Source organism: Grammomys surdaster, unplaced genomic scaffold (genome assembly GCF_004785775.1).
Source record: "Grammomys surdaster isolate TR1022 unplaced genomic scaffold, NIH_TR_1.0 125834, whole genome shotgun sequence".
Lineage (NCBI taxonomy): Eukaryota > Metazoa > Chordata > Mammalia > Rodentia > Muridae > Grammomys > Grammomys surdaster.
The window spans coordinates 49,793-65,495 of record NW_021620662.1 but is presented as its reverse complement, the minus strand read 5'-3'; the positions used below and the strand labels follow the sequence as shown (position 1 = coordinate 65,495).

Here is a 15,703-nt window from a genome sequence, read left to right as displayed (position 1 = left end):
TCTCTCTCTCTCTCTCTCTCTCTCTCTCTCTCTCTCTCTCTCTCTCTTAGTTTATGAATGGTTCTGGGCCATCGTGAAGGGGTGGAGCTTTAGTTTCTACAATCCCTATGCAAGCTGTCAGTGCTTTAGCCAATCCGAGAGAAAGAGAGAGAGAGAAGACAAGCTTGGAACCATAGCAGCCACCACACTGCACTTGATAAAGGAAGGGGGGGGAGTAAGAAAATAGGACAAGACAGAAGTCAAATGCTCTCACTCGTTTAATAGTCCCATCTTCTTCTATCCTCTTTTCTTACCAGTTGCAATGAAGAGGAGGAGAGTCTTTATAGGAGGGATTCTTCTCTGGGTATGGCTGAATCAATGCCTGGAAAGTAGTAGTGGTTTCAGTGAGCTTCACTTTTGTTTTTAATTCTCTGAACATTCTGCAGAATGTACAGAGGGCAAATGGGAGCAGGAAGGGGAGCTTTGGGACTTAAATTTTGTAGGTTTTTTTTCCTTCTCTTTCCCTCCCATCCCATTGTTGCCAGGACTGTGTATGTGTAAAGGAGGGTATAGAATGACAGTCTATAACCATAAATCTCTTGTTAGTAATTTCCATATGCTGTTAAAAATACAGAACAGAACAAAAAACTAGTCCAGATATGTTGTTTGATCCTTATTTCATACTTTAGATTTAGATATCCTTGTGTTATTATTTTACTGTTACAAGAACTAACCAATAACTAGAGAGAAAACATGTGAGTTCTGAGAAACAATGTAAATTTATATTAGCATACATCATTTGGTTACACTTGCTAATTAAAATAAGCTACCAAAATAGTTTAGACTTAAATTAAGATGAAGGAAAGAAAAATTGAGCTTGAATTCAAGTTTTCTTAATTTATTAATACTGTGACTTTAATTGTGAGCATATTCTCTGGCAGTACTGGTTTAGAATAATTTTTATTTTCATAATTGATTCTTGCTTTTAAAGGAGTTGACTGGGACAAAAATCTATAACTTTCCTGTTATTGATTACCCAGATGGCCTTCCTCCTCTTCTGCATCCCACTGAAACTCATTCACTCGTATTCCTTTAGAATATGTATTATCCTTAACAAGTTGTGTGATTGTTGCCTTGTAGGACTTTTGGGAAAACACGGTCTGAAGCAAGGTGTTTGACTTGCTACTAGGAGTTTATCTCAGAATTTAAGATGTCAAGGTTTGTAGTCGTTTTAATACACTCAGATAGTTAAGGACTATTTTTAGTTTGATTTGGCAGATAATATTTAAGCAATGGGTTATGCATAGGGGAAATAAAATCTTTAGCCCGATTTGAAAAAAAAAAAAAAGAGCTATGTATAGCTTTTGTAAAACCCTGTAGGAGAGCTTGACTTTGCATTTTTGAAACCTACCAGATCCTGAATTCAGTTGCTACCCAGAGAGCTAATGTTTCTTTCTACTTGGCATGAGACGCTTGAATCCCTAACCCTTCTTTCGTTATTAGTCTTTGGTGGTCCGGAGGGCTTGAGACTTGACCTGCCTCCACCTCGATGCTAAAGCTCCTTTCTAAAGAGTATTTGGGTTTTCCTTTTTTAAATCAAGAGGGATTTATCGCTTAGGGGTCTTTTTAAGTAGCGAGGAGATGGGAAGAACCTTGCAAAGTAAGCATCAATGACCCTCTGGGGACAGTAGTTTCTTGGGCGTTCCTGGGAGTGAAGGCACTATTAGGCGGCTTGCTGGCAGCCGCCGCCGGCGGGAAACCTCTACTCAGGGAAGCTTTGGTGCTGCCTGACCCAGACCGTGCCAAGTAGCCGGGTAACTTTGTTCTATAGTCCCTACCTTGGAGGTGTTAACAGGCCAGAGGGGTACACTCCCGTGGAGTTTGGGACCATAGGGAAAAGAAACTTGGAACAAGTCCCACAGGCAGTGCTGGGCAGGGACTGGTGGCAAGGCCCAGGTGCCGAGTTCCCTCACATCTCCTGGGGCCAGGTCTGCAACATGCGTGGGGCAGAGGCGCCTGTGGGAGCCCTTGTGATGCTGGCTGTCCCAGCTCTGCCTGCCCTGCCATGTCTTCAAGCTGCAGGAGACGCGCACCCACTGTATTCACCTCTGCCAGCCTGAGCAACTTTTCCTCACACCCTTGTCCACCGTTTCTCCACTTCTTCCTAGAGGCAAGGATGATAAAACGTTACAAATGTTTTGATTTAAAAACAATTCATTACCAATTTACCCTGTCTAAGGTAGATGCTCTAGTAAATAATAAATCAGTTAAACAAAGGCGACTTTAATTTATCGCTGTGGTGCTAATTAGAAACATCATTCGAGCAATAAACTTAAACACTTCCAGCAAACACTGCACCCCCTCCCCCTTACCTCTCTCCACTGCCTTGGCTGAGAGCAGCTTCTGCTGTTTGCGGCTCCTATCCCTGGCTGAATAATTGAAGGGGGAAACGGTATCTGAGGAGGCTATAATTGAAGAGCCTCTGTCACCTCTGCTTTTATGTATGTTGGTGTAGAAGTCCATCAGCAGCTCCTTGATGGTGTATTAAAACGTAGTGGCAGCTCCTTCTGCAGGAGATGTGGTGTTCTATTAAGGAGACCGAGAGAGAAAGAAACTCTAGAGGCTAAAAGCCACTTCACGTCTTCAGACCGATTGATCTGTATTCTCTTGTTATAATCCGTCTCATCATACTTGAGTTAATGAGGCAAAGGAGGGGGAGTGAAATCTGATGGTCTCTGACAAATTCATTAGGGAGACTGCAGGACATTTTATTTGACTGTTAAACATCTTGTTTGTTTGGTTTAGGCAGTGCCAATATCAGCATGCTTCTGCCCAGAACTGTGGTGTTGGGCTGGCTGGCTGCAAGACATCCCTGAAAGGAAGGAGGGTATGGAGGGTGCCCCCCCCCACACACACCCAGATGATGGGTAATGCAGAACCTTCAGAAGTCTCTGAGCCTAACATTTTCTATCATTACAATCAGGACATCTAGGAATGTACTGAGGTGGGCATGTTTTAGTAACTGTGAACTAAAATATGTGCATGTTTAAAACATCAGTCCCTGATTCTTTAAAAATTGATTGAGTCGGGTTAGAGCAATTACTCCACTAGCTTTTGAGATATGAGGATATTTAAGGTCCAGAAAGCAGTCAGAAGCATAAGTTATTCCTTATTACATCTTATTTTTACTTGATCATAATTAAATAAACATAGTAGAGTGTACCCATCATCAAAACCAATGTGAACTCTAATTTGGGAATTAAAAAGTTACCTACTTATACAAATTATTTGAAAGAAGATTACTGTATTTTACAGTTAAAATTAGCATATGACTTGAGTGTGGAGAATAGTGCTATGATCAGGTACTGAGCCTACTTCAGCTGAAAATTCTTCTAGTTCAAAAACAATAGACAATTAGGCTAGAGTATTAACCTTATAGTATTTTATCCTAAACAAGGTTGGACTTGGATTTTTTTCAAAGTTACTACCATGAAAAAGGTAGTAAATAACCCGTTTGTGAAACTTTGTTGCCTAGAGAATTGTTATATTTTCTGTTAGTATTGACTTAACATCAGCTTATGTGCTTTGAGAAAGAAGCCTGCTTTCCAGTTAGGGGAAAACAGTCTGAGAGAGAAAAGCAAGCTAATGCCCTTTGCATGTCATTTTCTATGTGTCCCTGAGTGGGCAAGGAAGCTGCTGCTCCAGGGCCACCGTAGACCTGGACGGCTGATGCAGCAGTTCAGCTGGAGCTGAGGAATGATGAAGTCAGGGCTTCTGTGTGTCTGACGTTATAATCCTGTTTACATTTGCAGGAGTACAGAAGTCTTAAACTGTCTTATTCTGGGCTGATATTCTCTTAAAGATATGTTTACTAGATTAAACGTCAGTGCATTTCTCCTTTATCAGATTAGTGAGACTTAAAAGGTATGTATTTTATGGTGTATAGAAATATTATACAGTAGTCTAACAGTCTTCACAGGGAGTACACAGGCTTTATATGATATGATCTCCATTTCCTGAAAACATTTTACAAACATTCAGGAAATAATTATGTTTTCTTTTTAAGAAGTCTCTGAAGTACTTACACTTTTCAGAATGCAAAGTACTCTATTTTCACCTGTATATATTCTTAGTTTCTGGTATAACTTTGAACAACCTATGCATCTATTTATACAGTGACTCAATTTTAATCTTTATATATAATTAAATTAATTGTTGTAATTAAAAATACTTGATTTTTGGAAAACATTTATAATATTGTAGTCAAAATATAATTTCAGAAATAAAAAACTATTATCTGATTTTAAAAGCTACCGATAAAAGCTGTAAAGAAACAAACATGGTTTGTTAGTGTTGGTTCAATGGAATTTTGAAGAAGTAACTGAATTTAAATATGTGCAAGAGATTCTAACAATTATGGATATTTTATTATTTATAGTCTTCTTTACTATTATATGTCATTTTCTGTCAACTGAAGTGATTTTCCAAAACTCCGAAGTTTTCTTCAGAATGTTTTTAAGGTAATGATAATTATTACTCTGGAATTAATTTGTAATACCCAGTTATTGAATATTTGATTTGAGTAGTTCATTTTTCTTGTTTATTAATTATTTTAAATGCCCAAGCATCCTGTTGAAATACTTCATTCTGTTTTATAAAATACCTTCAAAACAACAGAAAATCCTTGCATCACTTTGGTAACCCAGGGGCATTGTTTGCATTTAAACAGTGTGAACTAAAGATAGTGTTCTGTCATGTAAACTGATAGCTTTGACTTTCCACAGCAAACCTATTGAAAGATACTAGAAAACACAGCAGTTTTATGTACTTTTTATGGATATTGTTTGGTGGACATACTGAGTTTTAAATACACCTTCCTTTATACTGCTTACATTGTTGTGATATTTTCTCAGATTAGACTAGTCTATTTATAATCCTGGCATCATTTAGTGAGATGAGAAAGTTGAAAATATAATATGTTAAGCGTTCTTCCAAGTTGAGCAATAGCTATCCAATTGTGTGCCATATATTAAAATTTATATAATTTGATTTCACTGAGATATACAGTACTAAAGTGGGAAACTTCTGCTTGGCAAACGGAAATGGCCTTTGCCTCATTGAAAGGTAAAAGCCATTGTACAAGAGCTGGGGAGTAAAGCATGAACAGAACCAAACTTGGCAAGAATTTGAACTTTACTGTATTGTTATCTATGCTTTTTAGCATTATCAAGAATTTAGCTTTTTCTCATTTTAAAGATATACTTTTTTTTTAGTTGTTTATTTTCTTTCTTCCCATACATAAGCATCTGTTCTGAAAAGTTGGATACCTTTCTTTCTGTTACTAACTTTTTCTTTCCTTAAAGAAAAATTTGAATCAATTAGAACTATACTGTGAATAAAATATTAAATTTTACCTGCCAAATAGCTTTGGCTTTAATAACTTTTGGCTTTCACTGTAATCTCAAAGAAAAGAATTCAAGTAGTAGGTCCAAGTCTAACGGTTGTTAAAGCTAAGTATGTAATATATGGATTGCTCTCTGGACAGCATTTACTTTGGATTTAATGTCACTTTCAGAAGATAGACAAAAAAACCAGGATTAGTCAATACTAAATTTAATGATACAGAAAATAGAAAGTTGATTTTATGGCTCAAGATATGATTTGTTTATGAAAATACTATAATTTAAGTGCATTGTATGCAGTATATGTCCTGGGATCTTGATGCTATTCTTGCGTCTACCGCCCGTTATGCTTAGTATCAGACGTTAATGGAAGATATTAATGAGTTAGTGAGGCAGACTTTGACACTACTGAAGTATACTTAATTCAGTATATATGGCTTTAAAGTTTGCTCCATATTTCTTTTAGGTCATATGTGATATTTTTGAGGACATAAAATAGTACAAGATAAGCAAACCATATTTGTATATTTTTATTACAAGTTAGGAAAACTAGCCAGTTTGTATACCTTATTGTACCATCAGTGGTCTTATAGTACTCCATCTGTCATTGGTTGCAGTAGACTTGTACTAATATCCCCTGAAATAACAGAACATTTTTAATGAATGCACTATTTTTTAATTAAAATGTTAAAAATCTAATCTTCCTTTAGATATTTTAAGTTAGAGTAAAAGTGATATGCAAAGAAGGTGGTTTCTCTGATTTCTTGTAGTAGCTAAAAAACAACAGAAGGTCTTGAGACATCTATGTCGTAGAAATGAAATAATGCTCGAGGGTCTAAGGAAGCAAGCCTTTTTCCTACAGCCATCTGAAATATAGCAGAGATAAAAACAGCTGCTTTGGCCTGTGGATATCAAATTCTGCCAGTTTGTTTCTCCTCTGAATTTTCCCTTTCTATCTTCTCTTGTTATCTTTGTATCCTAAAAAGTCATTCTCTTATTCTCTAACTTGTTTTGTCTGTATTCAAAATTCAAGTTAGTAAGTTTAAATCAGTGTAGATAAAGTGGGGAATCTTTGATCTGTGGCTCTGACTGTTTCTAAGTGATTTGCTTACTGGGAGCAGACACTATCCATGCCCTTTCACTTTGCTATCAGCTAGGTGCACACAGAAGACCCACAAGGCCACCAGATGCACAGTTAATCATCAGTGAGGTCAGGAAGGTTCCAGCTGGACTCACCAGCTCCTCTAACTCTAGTATTTATTTGCGTATAGTAACTTTTTGTTACAAGCTCTAAAATTTTTCAGTATTTTCTGAAATCTATCCAAAACTTTTTGTAAATATTAATGAATGATATAAATAGATTTTTTAAAAGTGTATGGTTTTGCTATCACATAACCTACTGTATACATACAATCAAACGGATGCAGTTGTGAGCGGTAATAGAGAAGATCAGCATCCAGTCACAATCCCTACCCAGTTCCTAAAACACCGCTTGTAAGATGGTCTCACTGTTTACCTCAAGCTTGCCTCAGATTTCCTCCTGCCTCAAGCTATTTCCAATTTTAAATAGAGGTTTTGGATTAAGTGATCTCTTGTGTCTGTCTGACCTAGCAGCAAATAGTGTAAGAGAGGTTGTTATTGAACTTGGTGAGCTTATTTTAAGCAGAATACTTTCTGTGAAATTTTGGGCTTTCAGTGTTGTAGTGCATAGGGTTGTAAAAGTTTTTAAGAGAAAAACTATAGATGATTTTTTTTCAGACCAGTTTTCAAAAAGTCACACATTTTAGATTGCAGTTAGGAAAATCAACAAAGGAGCAACTTGAGAGAACTTTTAAGGATGCTTAAAAACTGGATTATTACAACCAAGTGTGCTGTGTATTCTCATAGAGATGTATGTAGAGGTTTGAGCATGACTGCTAGGAACTTGTTCTTAAGTAATGAAGGAGTTCAGAGTTTAGATATCTTCGTGAAGATTTCTGCTTTGTAAACAGTTTGTGAAGCCAAAGGATTTCAAGTTTACCATTAATTTAAAAATGTGTCTTTTTGGAGAAGTGACTTCACGAAGCTGTGATTCTCTAAGTTCATTGTCATTTATTAAAATACATACCCAAGCTGGGAAGTGATTCTCACACATATGTCCTTAAAGAAGGAAAGTTTTATACTTCCCCATGCTCTTGACTTGTTTTTGTCAGAAGATTTGACAGGCGTAAATGTGTTAACATCTTTGATTTTTACAGATGTTCCTAGTTTTCTCTCAAACTGTAAAAGATGCTGTATCAGAGAATCATGATAGGAAATAATTTCAACACTTCCTCTCACATAAGCAATTCCTTGCTTGCCTAAACGTGTGGATATTTTGGTAGGGAGCGAAGTGATGCAAGAAAAAATATATTGTGATCTAACTGTCCTCATTGTCAAACATAGCTCAGCAATCTGTTATTGGCTGATTATTGTGATTGGCTGTAGTGCTTTTTGATATAGCACTTAAATGGGCATGGCCGAGTAGTTCATTTTTTTGTTAAGTTCATTGGAAGGACTTCCATCACTGCATTTAGGAGTGCCAGGTGGCCACCAGAAGAGTTGTTGAGGGACACTCTGTGGGTTTGCAAAGTGCAAACCTAAAAGACGAAGAGATGAGAAATGTATTGCTATTTGTGAATTTATGTTTTATCTCACTTCACTTGAAAATTTATGAGTAGTGTGGCTTAAGGGTGCTGGACTTGTGTGTTCCAGGGCTTGCCCCCACTGATAACACCCTTGTTGGCGTGAAAGTGCAATGCAAATTATGACAGTTACAACCTTCTGTTTTGTTTAACCTGTCAGTAGATTTCCTGGCTCAGTGCTGAGGGCAATGGTGTGTTCAGCTAGTCCATATTCACCTAAACTTAAAAGGTCAGGTTTCTACAGGCAAGCCTAGTCAAAGCCTAATTGATGAGGAGGGCAGGGAGACAGAATTTACTGTTCTGTTGGCTAGTTTCATATCGTTAGGTTGTCCTGAAAGCATCAGGCAGTCACAGCCCCTTTCATGTAAGTGCTGACCCTAGACAGGAGCTGACAATCAAAGGAGGCAGCCACAGGAACCAGTGCAAGTAGGCTATTGATTTTTCAGTTAGGTCTAAGTAGTTTGTAGTATGGGTAATGGGTGACAGAGGCAGGTATGTCATTATCAATGAGCTCCAGAACAGTAGCGACAACCTTCCCTCATATTTCCTTCAGCACTGACAGTATGCATCCAGAGGCGGTCAATAAATCGCCCAACCCTTAACTGACAAGTGACTGGGAGGTTTAGGTTGAGGAATGGAAGTTACAGAGCTAAACTTCTCTTCTTGAACATGTATAAGATTCAGCAATGTAGGAAGCAGTTATAATACTGTAACCATTTGAAGTTTTGATTTGGATGTTTCTGTGGAACTCTGAAAATCAGAACTTGGTTTTAATGATTTTCAGTATCAGAATCATATACTTAAAGATGGAAATGACCCAAGTATTTCTAAGCATAGTCTAAAAAGATATTTAAGTTAGGTTGTATGGTTTTGCTTTATTTTAGACTAGCACTTTATTCTTTGGTGATTGTTCTGCCCCCAAATTTAATTAATTAAACATTTTTTCCAAATACATTAAAATTCTTAATTTTTAAAAGTTTTAATTGGAGACCAATTACAAATGAGATGGGAGAGGGGAGGATTAAATCTTTGCAATGCAGCCAAGTGGTTGCTATTTGGCCTTTAAAATTATTTCTCATAGTAAAACATAAGGATTGGAGAGTCATTTAATTGTTCAAGTTTGATGAACTATGGTTATTTCTGAATTTAGAAAGAAATGGCATTAATTTTTGTTTTTAAATCATTTTATATAGATAGTCATCAGAAAGATACAACTTTTATTCATGTGACCCCAAATATATAACAACTTTTGACTAATGCTAGATTTATTCTAATTTTGAGATATTTTACATTTAAACTAATCTGTTTTCTTTCAATACATAAGTAATATAAAAGAATATAATATTTATAGCTAGGAGTTGGGCTTGTTTCAGGATCTTTGCAAATTATCACATGTTTACATTTTCTACAAACTTTAAACAAATTGAAATAAGACAGAAAAGTAAATGTTTTTTTAAACTTCCTTAAATAACTTATCGTTATGATATCTTGTTTAACACTGTGACATTCTACAGACCCGAGTTTAATCTGTAGCATCATCTAGCCCTGGAGCACCCTGCATAGCTACATGAATCACTTCCATTTGTCCCAGCAACTACAAATTCCTTTTAAAGAAAACACTAACCAGTAGGCTAACACACAGCGAAGGTATTGGTACTTAAAAGTATTTTCTTAAGTTGATAGTGACATGTCTATGTGAACTTTCTATCCTGGTTTGTTTTTTAAGATATAGACAAAATTTGAATTGTGAATGATGGCTGCTAGAAGTGTTTTCAGAAGCTTTGGGATTGTGTAGCGAATATTTAGGGAAGTTTATTCAGGTCTTTAGAGTTAGCCACCTTTTCGTGCTTGTAGATTCTTAATGCAAAATTCCTTTTGGGATCATCACTTTTTTTCCTGCTGTTTATAAACTCTTGATTTAGTATTTTCCTGGCTTAAGTAAAAAGATTTAGCCTGAGAACCTTAGGATTTCTGTATCATTCTCTATATTAGAGATAGAACTTCTTACAGTACATTTGTAGCCTTCTTGGATATATTGGTTTTATTTATTTATTTATTTATTTATTTATTTATTTATTTATTTGGAATGGAAAAAAAAAGCTGCAGAAAGGGAACAAATTAAATTTTCATGAAAGAAAATCCTAATCAGCAGTGACAGTGTAAGAGAAAGATGATTGCCACTTGGTCATTGTGGAGAGGCACTTAGATTTGGTGTCAGTGGTTCTGTTAATGATGACTAATGTCTTTCTTGGAGCAAGTGCATGCTCAAACACACTGCTGCAGCCTAGAGAGAGAGGGCTTAGCAATAGGCACCATTAAAGCAAAGCTTTAGGTGTCCTAAAACAAAGACTTCTTAATGCAAACGAACTGACCTCTCATTATAAAAAATAAAAAAGTGTAAACGTAATCCTAAGGCATTAACCACAAATTGCAAGCTATTTTATATACAATGCCCATGGATTGTTTTAGATTTTTATATATATATATATATATATATATGTATATATATATATATATATATATATATACATGTGTGTGTGTGTGTGTGTGTGTATGTGTGTGTGTATGTATGTATGTATCAAAGAATGATAAGATTCCTGATTTTGTCACTGACAGAAATGGGCTGTATAAAACCTTGCACAGGATCACAAACATTAAGAAAGTTTTGAAAAGAAGCATATTCTTTTCATAGCACATTACTGTAATCTGAACAAATGCTCTACAAAAAGGGAATGAATGACTCAGAAAAATCTTTTTAAGTCTTTTAATCTTAAATGTATTGGTTACAAAAGAAGATGACGTGTGTTATTTCTTCAGCTGCTCCCCAAAGTATAAGACCTTTTAGAAGGGCATGTGCAATGCTTGTCATATTATTTCATATACATCTTATTGCCTGACATGTCTCAAGACTATGAGAACACAGATGTCATTGCATTCAGACAACACTAATTACTCTGGGATTTTTGCAGCCTCAGTGCCTGCCTGTAACTGTCGATTATGATTGTTCACGCGTCCTATAGTGGGAATACTTCACATGAAGATAGTGAGCTGGGCCTTTTAGTCCTCTATTGTTCTCCAAAAGAAACTGGAAGAGGAAAAATCCTGACACATCAGTTTCATTCCGTATGCTATATTTGAACTATGTTTTGGCAACATTTTCTTTTCTGGAGTGAGTGTTACACTTTAGTATGCAATGAAATGTATTATCCCTCCATTTTTTCACCTTTCTCAACAGTCTTTTCCATTACTTTGTCTTCAAGCTTCATAGGAAATTTCTTTATGTAGCATGCAGTTTGAGAGAAACACTAATTGTGCTGGTCTTTTAGAAGTAACAATGCTAAATAATAAATATGTATGACGTGTTCTTCTGGTGTGCAATTTAATGTTTAATAAGAAGCAAAGACTGTTAGTCTTAATTTCGATAAGTGCAATCAGTTTATGCTTTTACACAGGTCAGTTCTTTTCTTTGTTTAATGTCTCCTACAGCAGTCTGAATTTTATTTGATGATTCATGTTGTTTAGGTGCTTTTGTAATGCCAGAGGTCAAACAGTGGTCAGATCAGGGTCCTGGCTATTAAATGTGAAGGCCAAATACATGTTTTGATAAAAAGCGTAATCTGTGTTAATTACCGATTGGAAAATAAAAAGCTCTGATAATGTAACTTCACATGCTGATGAAGCAGAATTGAAGCAGCTTGATCAGAGATGTCTGATGAGATAAAACTGCAGTCTCTGCTGTACAGTTATAGTAATTATGACTAATGAACCGTCCAGTCTGGATGAAATGGCATGCCCATAGGGACTGTGTCCAATCAGCTGTGACTTATGCAAGCTGAACAATCCATGGATGGGAATTCATGTCCTATACTAGAATAGGCATACGAATGTTTATTAATATTGCCTTTTAAGGACACTTTAAGGTGATTAGAAGCTATCTAAATTTTGTTCACTATAAAATATAGTTCTTTCCATTAACATTCTTATTTAAACAAATATTTATTCTTATTCTGGCTTACCTCTTACCTTAAGCACACAGATTATGATTCTGTTGACTCTGCGGCTACCTGACTGACCACTTTATTCTGCTGCCTCTCTTCTTTCATATATATTTGTTTTTATTAGAGCATGTTATTCACTGACCAGATCTTGGCAAAATTCTCCTGAAATAATAATAACATATGAACATTCCTTACACTGTAGACCCACTAATAAGTGTTTTGGGGCTTTTTTTTTGCAATTAATTTATAAATTCTCACACTTGCTCTGAGGTAACACTTTGTTGTCCTCACTGTACAGGTGCAGATATTGATACTGTGACAGCTGTGGGAAGATTAAGTAACGTGACCAAGAGTACATACTTTAGATCTAGGATTGCCTTGTTAAGGCTATTTCTATTCTTCGGATTCAAATCTATTTCAGAATTATCTCTACACCTCTTTTTTTCTAACCATCTCTCATTTTGTTGTTTTTGATAATATGACACAACTACAGGAAAATTTAAAACTGAGAACTATTTTTAGCGAATAGGACAATCAAGGTGAAGCTTGCTAATGTGTGCCTGGACAAAATATGCATCTAAAAATGTAATAATTTAATTTATTCAAAAACATGATGCAGTCAATAACTTTTAACCTATAATATGAAAACAAGTTGCAAAGTTATAAGTAAGTAGTGCTGGCAAAATAAGCTTGTTTTTTTCCTGGAGTTATCTCCGTTAAGGGTTACCTCACTGAATCATGATGTAGCTATCTATAGTGGCCTGAGAACTTCATCTACAACTCTTCAAATAGTAGGTTTTCTGAGAAGGTATTAGAAATAAAAGATAAAAGTAGGGAGCTGGAGAGATGGCTCAGAGATTAAGAGCACTGCCTTATCTTCTAAAGGATCCAGGTTCAATTCTCAGCACCCACATGGTGGCTCACAACTGCCTGTGACTATAGTTCCAAAGGATCTGATACCCTCTTTTGGCCCCCATGGGTACTAGGTACAAATGTGGTACACAGACATATATGCAGAGTAAAAATCCATGCATATAAAATAATAATAATGATAATGATAATAATAATAATAATAACCTTCTAAAGAGAAAATTTTAAGTGACTCAGCAGTATTAATTTGTTCTGCAGAATTTATGCTTACATGCTGTTTATAGGGTTTTATGAAGGGGAATTGAATAAAATAGACATGTTTTCTACTGGCTGCCATTCTGAAGTTCTTGTCTTTCCTTGATGCTATATGTCCCACCAAGAACTATTGTTTGTACTATCCTAGGTATTATTAATCTCAAACAACTCAACACCATATGTTTTAACTTTTGTTGTCTCTGCTGTCCTACTATGTGTTCCTTTCTGTTTATTATGTTTTGAATATGGAAAGTTGTTGGAAGGCAGCTCTTTTATTTACTTGATAGCAGTTCATGACTAAGTACACATAGCACATGTTTAATAAATGCCTATAGAGCAGTTGAAAACTGTGATGCTGTACTCTAGCCAAGAGTTCTATCACCACATTCCAATAATCAATGTGATGTTTGTAGAGAAATAAGTGTTTTTTTGAGCTCAGTTGAAATAAGATGATCAACATATGGCTAATTGCGCTCTTGTGCCATGCAATATTCTAAGCACTTTGTCAGAATATTCTCAATGAGTCTATATTGAGCTATATCTATATCTTTTTATTATGTAGTTATTAGGAAACCAACTCAGAGATTAAATAATTTGATATTAAAATGAGGAGGTACCAGAACATGTCTTGTAGATTTTATTTAAAGCCATCACAGTTTTATAGATATATTTTCACTTCCATTCTATTTTCTTTAAGACATCATCTCTGCAGTAGTTCATGCTTTTAAAGTAAGTTCTGCCTTAACCTCATGAAGGCTGGACGCCCCAGGGGGTGGAAATTTTGAGGGTGGGGAGGTGGGAGTGGGGAGGTAGATAGAGGTTACATCCACAGAGAAGAAGGAGGAGGGGTGAGGGGATTGGGGGTTCCTGGGTGGGTGGGGATGGGATAAGGGACAACATATGAAATGTAAATAAAACATCCGATAAAAAAAAAATAAAGTAAGTTCTGCTTTCTCACAGCTGAAATGACTTCCTTTGCATACCAACTTTTGTCTTCACAAGAAACTCCAAATCCTTCTTTAGCATGGACTGTTTCTCCTCTTCTTCTTCTTGTTCCCTTTCCCCAGGCCTCCCTGCTTTTTTCTTGTCTATTTGTTTGAGGCAGAGTCTCTTTTTATATAGCTCTGATTATGTATATGGAACTTACTATATAGACCAAGCTGATTGGAACTCTTAGGGATCCACCCTCTTCTAGCTTTTGAGTCCTGGGATTAAAGGTGTGACCCACCATGGCCAACACTCTCCCTTCTTTCTCACTCTTCCTTTATCCCTCTCTCCTGCCCTTCTCCTTGCTTTTTTCTTCTCTCACCTTTCTTTGCTCTCCCTTTTTTCTATAACTATGTCCTATCTCCATTCTCTTATTACCCCTGTTCGCTCTCATCTTTCCCTTTCCCCTCATTCCCATCTTGTCTGCCCTTCCACCATCCTCTCTATCTACTGTTGCTCTGGAGCTCTTTGCAGTCCTCCTGCCTGCTGGGATTTTGGGGAAAGTATCACCATCCCTAGCCCCATTAATTTCCCTAAGTGATGGACAGAATCATGGCATTTTACTCTGAAATGTTATGATATGACCAGATAACACTGAGAGATTTAGGGAGCTTGACAGTTACCGTCCTTAGGTAAGTTTTAGGAAAATGCTTGTGACATAAACTAGCTTAAAAAAATAAGTTTAGACATTTCTCAAGTAATTTGTAGCAAATTATAAGATAAAAACTTGTAATTTAAATTTGGCTGTCTCCAGGTTTGGAATGGAGTTAATAAAGTGCTATGTATTTATACTTAGGAAACACTGTGGTTTGTGCTGAGGTGTTGTACAAAACTAAAACCACCATGCTATGGAAGAGGAAGTAGTTTACCAAATATAGCAATCTCTAGAAGTAAACTGAGTTCAGCTTTTGCATGGCAACTTACGACATATAATTTCACAAATGCTGAACTACCTGGTATGTATTATAAGCTCATTTCCATATATTTTGGTTATGCAGTAGTTTCTTTCTCATTAATTAAAGACTAAGTTATATTTGCTTAAAATTTTTGTAAAAATCTGTAATGTTTATACAGAGTGTTACAAAACAATCTATGATGAAAACATTTAAATCTGAATCTGTTGTCAGCTATAAATTATTGAATGTTTAATATTAGAATTAATATAAAAATAGTTATCTAAATATTTAAACAGAATTGTTAATTTAGAAGAATGTTCAGTAAGATCCTAAAATAGTTCATTGAAAACAAACCTTTTCCATATTGTGTTTTACTAAAGCACATTTGGTTCATTCAGAAATTCCCTTTTAACTTTGAATCTTTCAGATATAATTCAGATACTATAACTTAATTTTCAAAGTGCTATATGATCTCAGATTGGAGAATTTCAACTGTACCATTTCAAAGCTAGATGTTAATTATATTTTTAAATGCTTCATAATATAGTTTAAAATGAAGAAAGATGATAAACATACCACCATGTTTTAATTTTACCTATACTTATCATGTTTGAGCAAAAGATGAACACGTTTTAAGTGTATGATTAGTCATG

The 15,703-nt window shown here is 35.7% G+C and overlaps 1 protein-coding gene across 1 annotated transcript in view; it reads left to right on the top strand.

The window, feature by feature from the left end:
• Positions 1 to 15,703, top strand: part of Lrba (LPS responsive beige-like anchor protein) — a gene marked incomplete at its 3' end in the record, with an annotated part of 362,529 nt that overhangs the window by 298,361 nt on the left and 48,465 nt on the right. The window lies entirely within an intron of this gene.